General features: G+C 44.9%; 1 protein-coding gene across 1 annotated transcript in view; it reads left to right on the forward strand.

Annotated features, from left to right (window-relative positions):
- CHCHD6 (coiled-coil-helix-coiled-coil-helix domain containing 6) overlaps positions 1-19013 on the forward strand; it is a 75191-nt gene that overhangs the window by 12491 nt on the left and 43687 nt on the right. The gene's annotated exons all lie outside the window — the stretch shown is intronic.

Here is a 19013-nt window from a genome sequence, read left to right on the forward strand (position 1 = left end):
TGGTGAGTCCAAAGAAAGACCCAGTGCATTGTCTCTCGCAGAGATTCTTCAAGGATCTTTTGCTAGGATATCTGAAGATCAGCACAGGATCCAATAAGATAAGATGTCCCAGATGGGTATCTTTCAATATCTTCCCTGCTCCCAGCATCTGGGTCTGCTGTTTCTCCTTCATTCGTTTCCATGACCATTGGTGCCATTTCCTTCTTTTTTTGTGTGTGTGTCTTCATAGCTTCCCCATCTTTATTCTGTCTTTGTCCTGTTGTTGTCTTTGAGACTGGAAGATGCAGCAGAGCTTCTTGCCCAGGCCAGCACTTAGACAAAAAAGTATCCAGTCTTTTCCACGGAATGACTGGCAGTGCTCGTACCGGCAACGTGATGCAGTGCAAGTGGCCTTCCAGAGCCTGCATCTGCTTATGTGCTGCTGCTGGTGATTGTCACTGTGGAGAATTTATATGGTGACATAAGAATGGATCATGTGGCAGTTGCAACCTTTTCTCCAGACAGGACTCTGGCTAGGGCAGAGGCTGAGAACAGCTGATACGGCAGTCTGTGAGTGTGTTTAATTTTTTTTTTTTAAATGTGCTGCTTGATCTGTGTAATATTAATTTTTTATGTTGCTCTTCTCTAGTTGGACAAGGTTGTGGGTTAATTCATTAAAAAACTTTTGAACTATCAGAGTGAGTAACTTCATGGGTGCGGTACATACATTTGGACCAAAAGCAACTAGAGAGGAGACAATCAGCAAATCAGTCTGGACTCTTTCTTAAAATGGAAAAGCTAGTGACAGGCAGCGTTTGTCCCATCAGTAGCAATTCTATAGTCCATCTCTAATCAGTATGACTAGCCACAAGCTTTAAAGCAGGGCAGAGAACTTGATATGCTTTCCAATCCCGGTCCTGTTTACTTTGACTAGGGGAACTGATGATAAGGGATGGTCATACAAGAGCAATCAAGCAGAAGCAGTTAAGAGAGAGATGGGGGCTGAAGAGTTAACTACAGTGAAGAGGATGTAAATGTCTGAGGCAGGTGCAAGGTGGGTGAGACATTGTACCTGGCAGCTGCGGTGTTAACTCTGCCACCATGAAGGCGATAATTACATTTCACAAAAAAGGAAATTATCAGGACCTTGTTGAAATTATTGCCAAATCTATGAAGTGAGTTGTCTCAAAGAGTTGGTTTCTGTGCTAGGTTTAAGCAGCCTAGGAGTATTTCTGCTTGCCTCTCCTTTTCCAGAAAATTCTCTCTAAAAGTAACATAAGAACTGCTCAAGAAGAAACACATGTAAGGAAATTATGAGTAGTACTGAGCCAATTTGGGGCCCTGTGTAAGTATTCACATTTTCCTTAGTGGTAGACAGATTTCTAAATCCTGCCTGCTTTGTATTATAACAGGAGTTTAGAGGAGTGGAAAAATTAAGCTTTTTTTGAGCCCAGAACATCTTGAAGGAGCATCTGCTCCCATGTAGGCCCTCCTCTCCCTCTTGATGGAACAATAAGGCCCTGCTTGGACTACTGTCACAGGTAGATGGAAAACTGGCATTCACCACTTTCAGGGCCTTCTTAGTAGCAATCCCAGCACTGTGGAATTCCCACCCTCTAGAGCAGTGGTCATGGGTCAGGAAGGGGTTTGTCAACTGAGCAAGATCCGGACATTTTGAAGTGGACACTGGTTGTTTCCTGTGATGTTGAAAGAGGCAGGATCCAAGCTTGATAGGCAGACAATAAATACAGGTGCAGCTGAAAAATATATTGCAAGAGGGCACAATCTGTCATACACCTATGTAATGGTAGCATCCCATAACAAATCCTGAGTTTAATCGCATCATTCCTCTCTCATGTGGTGTGCAGAATGAAACTGCAACATGTACTTCGAGACAGACACAGGGAGGATATAGAGTGAAAAGCCACATTTGTGAATATGCAGGAAAGTACGTTAACTTAATCTGTATTAACCAAGGCATTAACTGTAATCCAGACTGAGTAGTGAGGATTTAAAATTTTCCTATGTGAGAACTCCTAATACAAATCAAACAGGTTTGATCTTAATTCAGAAAAGGCATTTTAAGTCCTTGTTAAACAGTGTCCATAAATGTTTTTTGTATTGGGACACTGAAATTAATGGAACGTGGATACATCCATTATTCAGATCAACTAGTGCTAAAGTTGTTCCACTCTCATTCAGCTATTCTACAGTCATTCATTAAACTGATCTCTCTAGCTGGGCCCAAGCAATATCTTTTCAGAGACTTGGATGTCGTTGTATTAGAGCTGTCAATGCACATTCATTGTGTGTATGTCCTACTCTGATTTTTGGCAGACTGACATGTTGGGTTTTTATGGCGCTTCAAGCGGCACCTTGGAAAGTGGAAAGAAATCCCCGGAAGGCTGGCCAACGTGGCTGTATGCATTTTTTGTGTGACTGTCACTATATCTATTGGCTAGTGCTTGCAACGCATAGCATGTGTTTTCTGCCCTTCACCGGTACTCTAGCACATTTGGAACTTTGAAAGTTTAAAAATTAAATAATTGTTAGCAGTAGTGCTTCAGGTGGGTCGTTATTTCAAAGAGGGGAGGGGTGTGTTTATTTTTGGGGTGAAATGAGTAGCCCAGAAATGGCTTGCAATGTGGTCTGGTCAATTTCATATTTCCTTTGGATTCTCAGGAAGTGGCTTTAGTTAAGAAAAGCTCTTCTACTCCCATTACATTTCTACAATTACCAAGCAATCGATGACGACTCAGGACTAGTGCCATAGTAGTGGAAGGAAGGAAACTTCCCCATAGCTTCACAAGAGTAGTTGTCCATGAAGAGCCATTCATTGCACATCCACTATGTGCTCATTTCTTTTATTGAAGGGGGTAAGATAAAAATGATCTATTTGCAGGTCTGCAGAGTGATGAGGGGGAGCCCTCACTGCCAAAGTAATATCCGTAACCTGGCAAACACGTTGTCATGTGAGACATCCCCATACAGTGCTTAACTTTCTTAGGATCCTAAAGAATTAACACAGTGTAAAGTCAAACCATTGATCTGTGTACCTCAGTGTTGTCTGTTCTGATGGCAGTGGCTCTGCAGGGCTTAAGATAGAACCAAGAAGTTTGGGATTGAATGTGGGGGTTTTCTGCACAAAAAAGGCAGAGCTTGATGAATCACGGGCTCCAGGTCACCATGGTGCCTAGAAATTTCACCGTGGCACCTAGCATTTTCAGCACTGATTTTATTGTAGTGTATTTCAGTGATTCTCAGTAGGAGTGTGAAGCTTCTGTATCACGTGGACCTCAGAATGGTTTACTGTATGTCATAAAAATGCATGCCCATGAAGTTCTTGTCATTGCTTGTTTATAAGTTAGCCTTACATCTTTCAGTGGTGGTAGATGAACTCATCTCTTAACCAGTTGGCTTCTGTAGTGCCTCCTGTATTCAGTTAAAGCAGTAATGACATTTTGAGAAACCGAGGAGAAGTTAGGTTAGGGTTAGAGGTTTGCTTCGTGTCGTAGTGATAAGAACAAGGGTTTCTCCCATTTTTATTTATATAGTATGACAGTTATAGCTTTAATACGAGTATGCAAATCTATGAAGAGGTTAGAATTAGGTTTTGTGATCGGAATAACTAGAAAATATGGTCATTAAAATAGAAGACTCTGAAGGCTGAAAAATTAGTCTGGGGAGTTTTGGGCAGCTGGAGAAAATTGATCAATACCACTGAGCCATGAGCCTTTCCCCTGTTCATAGGGTAGAAGAACTAGACCTTCAGGTGCCTTCTTCAGTGTACTGTGCAGAGTGAGTGGAATGTCAGAGGCCATGGCTAGCTTCTCCCGACCAATCAGGAGTTGAAGGTCAGGCCATGCATAATTGGAAAGGTCACCTGGTGATCCCTAGGGCCCTTGCTGTACCAAAAATGTAGTCAGTAATAATCTTTCCTTCAACAGGTACTCCCATTAGAACAGCTGTATTCTTTTTCTTGCTTTCTTGCAGGCCATAAATCTGAATACAATGGCTGTATTTCTAAACGATTCTGCTTTGATTGTGCTGAAAGCCATTTGGCGTTTAATCTGTGTTCTTTACGGTTTTCATCCACTGACTTTTATTATTATTAGTATCTGTGTGAAGCGATGGTTCACTCTTATTACCCTCTGTGCTTCCCTGGGATCGGAGAATAGACTGCAAAGTAAAACCCATCAGGCTTCTGGGCATAATTAATTACTTATTTCATAAGAGGCCCTTCTCTTGAAAAACAGGCTGAAAAGTTCAGACGCTGAAGAAGCACTAATATTTTATTACGGACTCTCCGCACTTCAGGCACTGTTGCTGCTTTGGATGAGCCAGAAATACTTCGGAGGGGCCATGGCTCAGTAGCAGAACATCTGCTTGGTGTACTAAAGGTCCCAGGTTCAATCCCCAGGATCTCCCATTAAGGATCAAGTCATAGGTGATGTGAAAGACCTCTGCCTGAGACCCCGGAGAGCCAGCGCTGATCAGAGCAATGCTGACTTTGATGGCTCAATGGTCATATTCAGTATAAGGCAACTCCATGTGTTCAATGTATGTACTGTTGAGGTTCTCGTATTTCCCATTATTACCACATAGAGAACTCTTTTTGCACCAGAAACACCAACACCAACATGCAGGCCCGTAGCTACCGTGGGGCTATTCGGGGCTCTGCCCCCTTTCTTAAAGGGACAGCCCTACAAGATTTCCCTTGAAAACCTTTTTTTAGACATTTCTTGTGCCCACTCAGTACATGTTTGCTGCCATGTCTGTGCTGTGTGCTCTCCTTCTTCTGCTGCCAGGCTTGGAAGGGGAGGAGCGCTCTATTGCCTCGTTGCTACTGCCCTTTATGCCACCCACCCCAGGAACAAGAGGGTGCCAGGCAGCTTCACTGCCGCTATGGCCAAGCCGCTGGGTGGTTGGGGAGGGAAACCATGGAAGCGGCCAGGAGGCCAAGGGTTAAAGCAAAGCGCCTGAGAGAGGCAGAGCTGTTGACTGACAGAGAGTGGTGATGTTGCACGGCTGGCTCTGACCTGTGTTCAGCTGTGGGTGAGGTGGGGTTAAACATTTCCCCCCATGTGGCTCTTTCCCCCCTGAGCTCGGGCCAGGGTACACGGCTCTCCTTTTCCCATTTCTGCATAATGTTGATTAATAGTGGGCGACAGAGTAAGGAGGGAGGGCATCGAAAGTGGGGAAGTTTGGAAGCCTGAACTGGTGCAGTGGGGCTGAAGTGCTGGCAAGTGACATGCTCAGGATTCCAGTTCCATTTCAGCCATGGAAAACAGGCGCCTTAAGAAAGCCTAAAATGTTTTTCTTTTAGCGGTATGGACCAGAGCTTGCTTAGGCAGCTGCCACCCTCCCTGCTTCCTTCCCTTTGGCAGCCCTCTTAAAAATTTGAAAGCCCCCCCTCCCAATAAAATCCTAGCTACGGGCCTGCCAAAAGTTGCTGTATAGAGGTAGCAAAAACAGCAACACTTTCCCACCAGTAGTAAGTATTATGTGAAAGGCCCAGATTCTGTGCGCAAAATAAATTATCTAGTTTAAACACGTGCATTTGTATATGTTTCTGATGGATCACTAATTCTTTTTTGAAGGCTCGTGCTTTCAAAAGACTTGAGGATTTTGAAGGCCAGTCATGGTTAGATAATCTTGTGGGTGGTTGTTTGCTAGAGAATATACAACTCTCTGCTTGCCTAAGAATGGGTTCTCCCTGCTAAGAACAAAACGTTAATAATAACCCAAGCAAAAATGGCTTAACAGTAGAACCAGTTCCAGACACTATCACATCAAACTTAAATATACAGTCTGTTTATTATCTGCTGTTTACGAAATTAGCCACCCAAGGCCTGCACACTGCCCTGGTCCTGGATTCTGTGAACCTGTAGCAGGATGCTGGTTCCACAGATTTTATGGGAGCAGGGAATAGGAGCTGGGAATGGGGTGTGTGGAAGAGGAAGAGACCCATATTTAGGGCTTGTGGCTGTCCCACTAGAAATCTTGTTCCAACTTGTGCCGTTGTTGGGTCTCTGAACTTTCACACCAAAATTAAGAGTAGAAACTTGTTTCTTTGCTATTGACACCGGTGAGAAATCAGTATTAGTTTTTAGGATTGTCCTTTCAGGCAGGGCTTGCCCATTTTAGCTGCTAGTTATAGATGTGCATTAGGAAGAAACAAATTAATGCTGTTGAATCCCTGAGAAATTTGCAGGGGGGAATTGGAACACCAAAGCCAGATTGAAGAGGAAGATTTCCCTCTCTCCCTGACAGAAAGGGGAGTCTGTACTGTTTCTAGAGAATTCTTGGGGTTTTTTTTTGTATTTTGTGTGTGTGCACGCATCCGGAAGTCATAGAGTCATAGTGACCTCTGGTGACTGACCCCTGCGGGAGTCCTGGAGGATATTTAGGGTTGGCTGAATAAAGCCTGCCCCTGGCTCTCTCCTCAGGTATTTCAAGGAGGTCTCCCATCCAAGTACTTGCCAGAGTTGACCCTGCTTAGCTTCCGAGATCTGATGAGACTGGGCTTCCATGGGCTATCCAGGTCAGGGCATTTCTGGAGAATTCTTGAGATAGGGCATGAACCTCCTCAGAATCCATTTCTGTACTGGTTGGCTGTTGTCTAGGTGGAGGGACTCTGGAAAGGTCGGCAGAGTGTCCTGAGGAAACCCAGTGCTTTCCCTAGAATTGCAGCTGCATGGAGTCTGGTGGATGAGGCAGAACTTTTTAAAATTATTATTGTTATTATCCTCGTCCAAGGGATTGTCATTTGGGGGAAATGATCTCAAAAGAGCACTTTAAACTATGAAAAGAGGCACTTTTAACCTTTAGTTAAAAGACACACTGCATAATAAAGCAGAGCTATGATAAATGTATTTTAATATTAAATGTGATTTAGAGAGAGACACAGCTCTTACATTTAACTAAAAATGTCACTACTTTTCTCTCACTGAAACTCCATTCTCTAGAGAACCTTTATAACTCCATGAAGTTCAGGTTTAAGGTGACTCACTATTCTTTTTAAATGATCTTCACCAGCAGCTCTCACACTATTAGCAACTGGAATGGCCCCATTTTTGAGGGGTTTTTTTTGGCTTTGTTCAAGTGGTTAAGACGCTGAACTGCAGGCTGTGGAAGGTCGGTAGTTCAGCAGTTTGAGACCTGAGTGTGCCGCATGACGGAGTGAGCTCCCGTCTCTAGTTCCAGCTCCTGCCAACCTAGCAGTTCGAAGGCAAGACATTGCAAGTAGATAAATAGGTACCACTTCGGTGGGAAAGGTAACAGCGTTCCGTGCGCCTTGGTGTTTAGTCACGCCAGCTACATGACCACAGAAATGTCTTCGGACAGCGCTGGCTCTTCGGCTTTGAAACGGAGATAAGCACCGTAACCCTAGAGTCGGATTCGCCTGGCTTTCGAGCAAGGGAACCTTTACCTTTTTTATATAGACATATCTGGCATGGACACATCCCTCCCCCACATTCTTAACAGCCTTAAATAATTTAAGTTCAGGATTTTTTTTTTTAAAGACACCTTGCTTAGATTTTCCTTCTGACACTGCAATCCTGATTTTTTTTGGGGTGAGTGGTTCGTCCTTGTTTTCAGCAGGTGTTCTCTGATTTTTTTGAGGTGTATCAGCTCTCTTTTGATTCTAAAATGTCTTTGTCTGTAACCATGGCTGTAGCAACAGCAGTAGCAGAAAGAGGCTTGCTTCCCCTCCCGTGGCTTGTTAATCTAAGGCATCTTGCGGTAGCAGGTTGCATTCCTATATACTTCCTTTTTGCATTTCTGTTACCGTCTGATATTGTTGTGTATGATAGTCCTTGGTCTCCTTGGTCCAGCTCTCAGACTCACTCCTGGGCCTGTATCTCAATCACAGGGCGGGTGGGCATAGGAATGCTTACAGTTGGACTGGCTGTCTTTCGAATTTGCCCTTTCCTTGGCTCTTAGGGCTGTATTTCTGGACCTCTCCATAATCAGAAGGCTACAAGGGATTTTAAAAAACCCAATTTGGTAAGGAATGTAGTCCATGGGAATCCCCAAAGTACATGGAAGCCAAGCTCCCTCATTCTCTTCTCCTTGTTCTTGCCCAAGGTTCTCTACTGTTTATCAAGATGGAGTTAGAGTGACTCATTCACCCTTCCCACTGCATTATCCTCTAGGACTTGATGGCAAAAAGAAAATAAGAGGAATTTAGGGGCTGCTAGCATCAGAATTAGGAGCTGCGGTGGCTCAAGTGGTTAAGACGCTGAACTGCAGGCTGTGGAAGGTCAGTAGTTCAGCAGTTCGAGACCCGAGTGTGCCGCATGATGGAGTGAGCTCCCGTCTCTAGTTCCAGCTCCTGCCAACCTAGCGGTTCGAAAGCAAGAAATTGCAAGTAGATAAATAGGTACCACTTCAGTGGGAAGGTCACAGCGTTCCGTGAGCCTTGGTGTTTAGTCATGCCGGCCACATGACCACGGAAACGTCTTCGGACAGTGCTGGCTCTTCGGCTTTTAAACGGAGATGAGCACCGCAACCCTAGGGTTGGATTCGACTGGCTTTCGAGCAAGGGAACCTTTACCTTTACTAGCATCAGAATAATAGGAAATAAAATCTAGGGTAATTATAGGCATCTAGTCCCCCCCCCCCCATTCTTTTCCCTGGCAAACAAAAGAGCCTTAATGCCTTTCCATACTTTCTGCCTATCTTGCCCAAAACATGGGGGTAGAGAGTTAAAATTGAAGCAGTTGAGAACATTGCTTGGGACAATTTTAGCGAACTAACTGTGGCTAAGTTATAAATACGGGCCTTTAGTTATTTGCTAGATGGACAAACTATTGGAAAGGTAGAGAAGATGTAGTAATCACATTTATCTCTCCCGTCTCTCTTTCGTCAGCAGCACTGTGCTTGTGGAAAACACAGAAGGAGTATTTCATCTCCTTCCACTCTCTGCAGTGCCATGATCCATGCAGCTGTTCTTCCATGCAGGTTCCATGCCCCCAGAAATTTTTCTGGGGTTGGAACAGGTTGCCTTCTAGACTTCTGTTCCAAACAGTCGTTAGGAGCAGACTTTGGGAGACGTGGGAGTGAGGAAAGATGTCTGTGAACTTGCTGTGTTCATGGCTCCTTGAATTCAACGTGTTGTGTTTGAGGATCAAGTTGATGATTGTTTGCCACCTGAAGTCAGCACACTTTCACCATGAAAATGTGGAATTAATATAAGCAAGCACGCAATTTGGCCTTGCACAGAAGTGCTAGAAGCATCCAGACTCCATGATAAATTTCCTTCTCAGGGAAACAAGTAAGCTGTAGAAGAAGAAGAAGAAGAAGAAGAGATTGGATTTATACCCCACCCTTCACTTGGTGTCTCAGAGCGGCTTACAAACTCCTTTCCCTTCCCCTCCCCACAACAGACACCCTGTGAGGTGGGTGGGGCTGAGAGAACTCTGACACAAACTGCTCTTTTTCAAGGACAGCTGTGCCAGAGCTTGCAACTGACCCAAGGTCACATCAGCAGGTGCAAGTGGAGGAGTGGGGAATCAAACCCGGTTCTCCCAGATTAGAGTCCACACACTTAACCACTACACCAAACTGGCTCCTTTAGGACTTGATGGCAAAAAGAAAACAAGAGGAATTTATAAAAATGAAGTGTCTAAGAAGAGAATTATGTATGATTTTTGGCCATCACATATTTCCTACCTCACATATGCTAGGAGAAGAACATACGATGTAGGAAACTTACTCAACCTGTACATGGAAAAGATTGATAAACTGGTAGCTTGTTCTGAATCCTATGGGTACATGGCCGTTCCTCATTGGTGGACCAATTTGGTTAATTCTGATAATGAATGAGACTCTGGCATGCTGATGAGTTAAGCAACTTGTTTTAAATATTTTTTTTGGTGTTATCTATTGTCTTTAAATATCTTTGTTATCCACCTTGAGTCTCTTTTGAGAAAAGTGGACTATAGAAGCTGTAAATAAATAAATATACACAAGTGGGGGTAGGAAGGGAGCATCTTGCTGGGTAGAATCTATGGGCAAAAAGGTGCTTCACTCTTTCTGTGACTACCAATTCTGCTTAGAAAACACCTTTTCTGATTTTTTGGATGGCACCTTGTGGGGAAATTTTACACATATATAGGGCTGTTTAGACTGAAGGAATCAGTAGGCAGGTGGTAGGGGCTAAGCAAGAAGGGACCAGCTGCAGCAAGAAAAGGGGGAAGGCAGAAATTTTCCCCATCTTACACTTGCACAAGCTGTTGCTCCATCCGTGGAAGAGGTCACATAGGAGTGGAGGTAGGTGATTTATCTTGATTTTTCCCTTGAGCAGTTGCCCTCTGTGCTCCACTCCACCATGTTCCCAAGGGCCTGCTGATCCCCATTAGAACGTTTTTAGGGGGCACAGACCTGAACATTCCAAAACATTTACTCTCAGTAGTTCGTTTAAACAACTTCTATTATGTATTAAAAGAAACAAGAATTAGAAGCCCACATCCTAGGGAAAAACAAAACCAATCTCACAGTGGTTTGAAAAATTTGTATGGCTGGATTCCATCCTTATTGGGGTGGATCGTAACACCCCCCTCACCCACCCAATGAGCAAAGTCTGAAGCCTTCCTCCAGCCTAAGGAAACTTCCTCCAATGTGAGTTGCTCTTCTTCCTGGGGAAGAGCTACTTAAGTTGGAGGGAAGTCTCTTTGGGGAAAGACTCATCACAGGATCCTCTGATCCAGCTCATTGCTCCAAAACATTATTTTAAAAGTCTACCATCCAAGAGCCTTATCTGGAAAAATGTCATTACCTCATAAATATTGTTTACTAGGAGCAAAGCCCGTTGTGGAGGAAGACAACGAGCCCTAGAAAGACGTGACGCAGGCACCCCCGGTCCCCTGCTTTCTCCCCCATCACGACCCCCCGGAGTCGAGGGGCGAGGGTGCGGCCTGTGACCGGCTTCCCGCCTGGGCATGGCCGGCGGCCTCTGGGTGACCTCTGGCCCAGTGGCGCACCAGCCCCCATCCAGTCAGAGCCCGTGTATCTGCCGATATTCAGGTGCGGATGACCGCGATGGCGGCAGCAGGATCGGGCTCGGCCTGAGGCCCCCCTTGCACTGGAGTGACCCGCGTGTCCATTGTTTGGTCAGAGCTGGGGCGGCCACCTGTAGCCGGGCTCGGGTGAGGACAACCACGGTAATGCCAGCAGCGCCAGCAGCAGGATCGGGCTGAACCCCCTCCCTCCCCTTGTTGGAGCACCTGTCCTGTCCGTCATGCAGTCACACGCAGCCCAGGCAGCAACCTGCCCTCGGGTGAGGACGACCGCAGTGGCACGATCGGACTCAGGCCCCCGGCTGCTGGAGCGTCTGACTCGTCCATCTGCTCCAAGGAGAGTGAGGCCAAGATTCCGGGTGCCGCCTCTGTGGGTGGGACCACACCAAGGGAGGCAGCAAAGCAGCCAGTGGAGGCAGACGCCCTGTGAGTGACACATCAGGGCGCCAACCAATTCAGGAGCATGTGAAATGTTCTGGAGAGTGCCACCACCAAAAGGCTTTTATATATAAGGAGAGATAATATGTAAATTTTGTCAGAAATGCTATTTTCCACAGATTTATAGCCACTCTGAAACTATGGGAAGGTTTATACATTTCCAGTAAGCGGCTATACAGTTGTGTACTGCATTTATTAAATTCAATACTATTTCAGTAGTTATTTTTTTAACATCAAAAATTGGGGCGGTTCTTTTTTGTTTTGCTTCCAAAACATTTAAACACCCTTATCAGGGTTTTATTTTTAAAAGCTAGATAAAATAACATGGAATGCTGTGACACTCCTGTAATCATATTTGACTCCAAGGAGCTAGGATGTGGCGTACAGTATTTGATATTGTGAAACTTGTAATTTAATTTTGGATTCCTAGAATAGTGCCTGCTTTTCATATTTTCTGGCAAAAGTAGGTAGTTCAATCTCTGTCCAAACCCTGATTTGCTGTTTGTGATTAATGAAAATCTCCATTTCCTTTCACTCGAATTTCTTGGTCCCTCTTCAGTCTTGTGGAGGTATTGTATGAGATGTTGTATGAAAGCCTGTGTTGGCAACAGCAGCTTTTGAAGCCTAATGGTTTTAAGCAAACCCTTTGAAACAAATCGGTGAAGGATGTGGGAGGGCGAAGAAATAAACGCGATTAAGCAAAGACATCTCATTACATCTTGAGAAAGGAAGGGTTATAGCCTATAAAATAAGAGGATCTCATTTAGGGAGGGGTCTGTGTATGCCAATGTTATCAGGATAGTGGGAGAGCAAATAGAATAAATGAAATTAATACCCTGAAAAGAAGCATTACCCAGATTTAGGAATTGGACTAATGTGATTTGTGTGAAGCCCTGAAGTTCTTATTTAATCCCCATAGGATAATGGCTTTGTCAGATTTATTGACCAAGGAAGTCCCCCTCATGTTTTTTCCCCCTTTTTCATTTCCCAAGAATTAATTTGGATAAAAGACAAATTTCATAATTGTCTAGGGCAAGAGGGCATTGGGTCACTTGTGGAAAGCAATTAGTTTGAAGCAGAGCGATAGTGTCACATGACAGAAAGCCATCCCTTTTAATGTATTTGAGCCCTGCAAGTTTCCTCCCTCTGTCCTCAGCTGTGGTTTGTTAGTTGGCTTGTTGTTGGACAGAACTGTCTCTTGTGGCTGCTCTGTGTTGCTCTTGGTCTTTCTTAGCTATTCCAGGAATTAGGCCACAACTGTGGTTGGATAATTAAGGTCATTTGGCAGGACTTCATCCTCTGGAACGATCAAGTAGATTTTTTTTCTTAAACGAGACCATTCTTTCTATTTCTGTATGGAATGCAACCTGGAAAATGTGATTGACTCAGTTTCAAGTGGGTTGGATATGCAAATCTTTTCAGTTATTCAGAATTATTCAGATACTAAGTTTATTTGGTGATACAGTGAATACTTCTAGAACTTTAAAATGGAGAAGTGGACAATCCTACTCCCATCTCTTGAGAAGAGTTGCTTGACCATCTATATATGTCTTCACAGTGTAAGCATCATCCCATTCAATTTTCTTCTGACTACTCAGACTGGGGAGCTGCGGTGGCTCAAGTGGTTAAGACGCTGAACTGCAGGCTGTGGAAGGTCAGTAGTTCAGCAGTTCGAGACCCGGGTGCCGCAAGACGGAGTGAGCTCCCGTCTCTAGTTCCAGCTCCTGCCAACCTAGCAGTTCGAAAGCAAGAGATTGCAAGTAGATAAATAGGTACCACTTCAGTGGGAAGGTAACAGCCTTCCGTGCGCCTTGGTGTTTAGTCATGCTGGCCACATGACCACGGAAACGTCTTCGGACAGCGCTGGCTCTTTGGCTTGGAAACTGAGATGAGCACCGCAACCCTAGAGTCGGATTCGACTGGCTTTCAAGCAAGGGAACCTTTACCTTTACCTTTTTACTCAGACTGGAGCAGCTCAGAGAATGTTTCCAGGGAAGTCTTTTCCTCAATGAGCTCTTCTGACAGCTTGTTTACTTTCCTTACCTTTTTCTAACTGGTTGCTTCCTTTGTCTCACTGTTTGTATCAGGCGTTGTCCAGCATCTTTGGTTTCTTGGTCTCTTTATTTGCTCACCTACAATGGATTTTGCATTAGGAGTGTTAGGGATGTGACAGTAACAGTATCACTCCAGATGGGTCCTGTTGTTGTCTCAGCGAACAACAGAAAATAGCTTCATGGTCATGGTGCCAACAATTTACCGAGCAGGCAACTGCTCCTTGAAGCGGAATCACGGCTTTTGGAATTACTATCTTATTCATCCAATCAATGGATAAGATGTCACCCTGAAGAGTCGTGCTCTGCCAAAGAGCAAATGTAACAACTGTGACCATTATGATCCTAAGATAGGCACTGCTATATGCTTTCTTCATCTAAGTCTCCCTGCCAGGAATATTACCCTCTTAATTGAGGTCAAAAAGTGCACTTTACAACCCCCCTCACCAGTTCTAAAGCATTTGTCTCCTGGCCCTCTTGCCCCAATCTTTTAATTGGCCTTGTTAATTCCAGTGCCAGGAATGACTGTGACATCAGCCCTCTGTTTTACCCTTTTTTGTGATCCAGGCATCAACTACCTGTGCAGCATTAAACCAAATATATAAGCAAATACTTATCCCAGGGCCTGGTACCAATAATAATAGCAATCACCACTTTCAAGATGGTACCAACAGCTTTATCGGTTGCTACCGTACTGCATTTTTGTATCCATCTTGACAGTTTTGGCGTTGTATCAACCCTGACAGCCTTTGCTCCGATATCTGTCTCCTCTTCCTTTGGGAATTCCAACTGTAACTTTTTCTAATGTGCTACTTCACGTGCTTCGCTCTTTGCTTAGCATTCCTGTTATCCCAGTTGGAGCTCCAGCTCAGCAGCTTCCTCGTAAGCCAGCCTCTCCAAATGGAAGAAAACGTTCTCTTTCTCAATGGTCTAATTCAGATTCTTGCTCAGAATCTAATCAAGCCCGCAATGCCAATAGGACTGAAAGGCAGCGTATAAAAGAAAAAAAAGAAACTTGGAGTTTGTCCTTAGTTTATGCTACCTGATGCTTTCAGACAATACGGCCTTGCATGTCTTCTCGTGTTCAAGATAGGTAATTAGCCTGATGTGCTACAATGCCCCTTCATATATGAGTGGGGAAGGTTGCATTATGACTGAATCTGGCCTTCTGTTGTAGGACAGCATGCAGCAAGCCTTACATGCTCGCAATATGCCTAGTCCACTGGCCTTCCACAGTTACAACTGAGCAATTTAGACATTGACATTGTTTTTAATCTGCTTTCCTGATTCTAAGAAAGTATTGTGTGTATCTTTTCAATTATGATTTGTCTGGGAGGTTGACTTCTATGCTCATGTTGTTAGGAGCTGGTGAAGTGATCTGTTCAGTAATGACTGTATCATTTGCTTTTTCAAGGAGCATTTCTGTTGCTGATCTCTGCTGCCTGGTCTATAGCTTCAACATTCATTAAACATTATACTTTGGATATGCAGGAAAGAGTTGATGGAGAATTTGGTGGATCCACTTCACAGTCTGTTTGCTAAAAATTCCCACCCCTTCTTTTAGTCAGCCAAATGTGGAACTTAGTCAACGCAAAAGGCAAACAGGGTGCATACCAGTGCTCCCTCTAAACTGTCAGGTCTTGTGAGCAAAAATTCTACTTTGTGAGCTACTGGCATTAAAGTTGTGAGTGAGCAATTTGGCTACTGCATAAATTAGTTTGCTCTGGAGCCATCCTTCCTGAGCTAAGACAAAAATGTGTGAGCCGGAGGCTAAAAAACTGTGAGCTAGCTCACACTAACTCAGCTTAGAGGGAACACTGGTGCATACCTGGATCTGATATTCTTTGAATGGTCGTGTAGCCACATAACCAGCAGTTCTGTCCTGCTGCAGGTAGTACTTATGTTTCAGAACAGGTATGTTCTGTGGTGGTTTTAGCAGAGATAAGGCCTGAATCACATATGCAGGGGAATGAGGTGGCTGTGCTGCAGCAGAGATCTGAGCTGGTAATGGCCTCCACAACTTCAAACTGAAGGTGGAGGATTGTGGTGTGTTTGTGTATGAATGGATCCCGTTTTGACTTCCCTATGTGAATAGTAAAGGTAAAGGCAAAGTTTCCCTTGCTTGAAAGCCAGTCGAATCCAACTCTAGGGCGCGGTGCTCATCTCCGTTTCCAAGCCGAAGAGCCAGCGCTGTCCGAAGATGTTTCTGTGGTCATGTGGCCGGCATGACTAAACACTAAGGCGCACAGAACGCTGTTATCCTTCCCACCAAAGTGGTACCTATTTATCTACTTGCAATTTCTTGCTTTCAAACTGCTAGGTTGGCAGGAGCTGGGACCAGAGACAGGAGCTCACTCTGTCATGCGGCACTCGGGTCTCAAACTGCTGAACTACCGACCTTCCGGTCTGCAGTGGTGCAGTCCATTCAACGGCCTCATTGTTTTACCCCTTAAGGCATGTGTATAGAATCAGGAACTGCCTCTTCTTGCAGAGGGGGCTCAAGCACCCGATGCATGTTTTGAATGTTCCCAAAGGTTGTTCTACACAAATGCAGCTCCCATATATAAGAAGAACCCTTGGTGAACTTCAGTTACAGGTAAGTAACTTTTTCAGTTTGACCCCTCATAATACATGGGATGTGTGTATTTCAGTGAGTTACAGCGGGACCTTTTCCAAATTGAATAACCTCCTTGAAATAAGGTTGCCGGCTGTGGGTTGGGAAATACCTGGAGATTTGGGATTGGTGTCTGGGGAGGGTGGGGTTTGAGGAGGGGAGGAAATTCAGCATGGTATAACGCCATACAGTCTGCCCTCCAAAGCAGCCACTTTCTCCAGGAGACTGGTCATAATCCCAGGAGATCTCTAGCCCCTAGCTGGAGGTTGGCAACACTCCCTTCCCACCCCACAGTCACCTGTGCCCATTCAGTTTTGAACCTGTTTTATAAAAAGTAATAAATATACATTATACATATTTAGAAGTCTGATAAAAGATGAATTCTAACCCCCTTTATCATGAGCGCTCATGGAAGTCATGTAAAGTACAGGGAGAAAGTTTAAGGAAGCTGTTTCGGCTGCAGAAAGGCCTCACCATTTCAAGTATTGTTTTTTATTTTTAAAAATATGTTTCCCTTGAAGGATGTATGCTTTCCCCCATTGCGCTAGACCCCATGTGTCACCCATCAGCAAAGAGGATCTTCCCATCCGGTCACATTTATACAGAGATCATTTTTGCAGCATTGGGGCTAATGCTGCCATTGCACAAGGGCAGAAGTTGTCTTTTTTTGGTTCTGAATAAATGATCATCTGGACAGACGATTAAATATAGAATTATTGTCATGAATGGAAAGCGAGCCTGCCTTTAGAAAAGGGCTGTGGCTGCTGTTGCAATAAATACGAGCTGCTTGTGCTTTGTATGGTGTTAGGAAAAGACGTGTAAGAAATGCAGCGTCTGCATCCGTTCAGTGAGATGTTTCTTCATAAAGCAGCACTCCTTTTTTGTTTTGTTTTTGTTTTGTTTTGTTTTAATGGATAGAACAGAATACCTAATGAGCCTATAGCATTGGATTTGGTTTTCCCTTTGCAAAGCCAGGCCTAAGTTGCTGATGCAGACCCCCAATTTCTAACAAATTGCTGACATTGTTTGGGAAATGGGTGACCGTAGCATCTTTCCTGATTAATGGTTTGTATATTGTTTGAAGTGCAGCACGGGAGGACCTGAAGAAGCTGTCAGCCCCAGGCAATGTAAGAATGAAGACAGGTAAAGTGAATTCACGCCCACTGCAGTTGCTCTTGTGCAGGCCCATGGCACCCTGGCTGGGAGTGACATGCTCCCCTCCGTGTTACGCTAGCTAATGAGAAGAGAGTCCCCTGGGGCAATTTCCGGGCATTTCTTCACCCTGGCAGCTGTAATTTGGAAGCCGATTGATTCACTAAATCATTTTGCAGACCAGGAGCCATTCTAACAGGCAAAATTTTACTTGCTTACTGCTCAGTTATTTTAGCAGGTCAAAACTGCCTGTTGAATCAGTCACTGGTCTGCTACTTGGAATGTGTAGGATCAAGTGGAGGAAGGGGTGGGGGACTGAGAAGTGAATTAGTCCTGGGCACACAGTATGGTGGTGTATTTTTTTTTTGCAGTCCAAAATATCGGATTCTGGATTTCTTGTGTCTTGATTGTATGGTGTGGTGGTTAGGGAGTTGGACTAGGACCTGGAAGACCCAGGTTCGAATCCCTGCTGTGCTGTGGAAGTTTGCTGGGTGATTTTGGGCCAGCCATGTGCTCTCGGTAGGGTTGCCAGGTCCTACCTCCGATCTGGTGGGGGACTCCTGGTTTCCTCGTTGGGATCTTCTTCTGCATGCGCAGAGCACGCGGGGTGCAGTGACGTCACCCGGAGGTGACATCATCACATTGCTGACATCGGGGGGAGTGACTCTTTAGTATTTGGGCAAACTCTATGTTTTTTTGCCCTCAAAACCATAGAGTTTGCCCAAAAAACTAGCACATCACCCCCCGATGTCATCAACACAGTGAAGTCTCTACTGGTGATGTCATTGCGCCAGTGACATGGGAGGGGCTGTTTGGGGGTGGGGCTTGGCCTACCGGCCAGCTGGCCAACAGTGGATTGGAGCCCCCCAAATTGGGGGACCCCCCGCTCCAACCGGGGGGATGGCAACCCTAGCTCTTGGCCTACCCTACCTCTCAGGGTGGTGGTTGTGAGGATAAAATGGAGGAGGGGAGAATGATGTGGTAAACCACTTCGGATCCTGACTGGGGAGAAAAGCAGGGTGCAGATATCTAAATAAATAAGTACCTGCCAGTAAAAAAAGGCCCATGTGTATAAAATGCCCCTTGTATGGTTAAGATGAGCCAAACAAAGAAAGTGATTCTCCAAAGTAAGACTCTCACAGATCCAGGACTGCATCATGCGTAGCCTTTCACAGAAAATCTTACAAGCCATAACTCTTAAGGCCCTTTCAAATTTGTTAAAGAGCGGGGGGGGGGGGGGGGAGAAAACAAAAAAACAAAAACAATGACGCCGCCTTGCAAGGAAGTCTGGAAAAGTTACTCACCACGTTTGTCATTTTGGCAATGATGGTATGTGGGGGTGGGTGGGGCAACTCTTTTCCAGTTTACGTAAATGTTCCTGCTTTGGTGGCTTGGCAGTGATCCTTCCTTGGCCCAGGCCACTGGCTATGCCTAAGCCTGCGCTGGTGCCTCCATCCTGCTCCGTGATGGTAGCACACAAAGAGTGCCAGAAGAGGACTAATTTGCTGATGAGAGAGAGAGAGAGAGGGAAACAAGTCGGCCTAATTGTGTGACGAGCCTGGAGAGATCGTTTCCTACCACGGTGGCTCTAATGAGTTATCCTTGCAGTTGCCCCTCTCTGCCGTGGGAGTTGGGCACATTTCAGTGTTCTTTTTACATGCAGCCTCTTAAACATTTAGGGGATCCATGAGGATGAAAAGTGTTCAGGCAGTGTTGAAAAAGCATGCTATGGCAGGCTTTGCTTTAGTGCAAGTG

Source organism: Gekko japonicus, unplaced genomic scaffold, assembly GCF_001447785.1.
Source record: "Gekko japonicus isolate JY-2015 unplaced genomic scaffold, Gekko_japonicus_V1.1 scaffold69, whole genome shotgun sequence".
NCBI classification, from domain to species: domain Eukaryota; kingdom Metazoa; phylum Chordata; class Lepidosauria; order Squamata; family Gekkonidae; genus Gekko; species Gekko japonicus.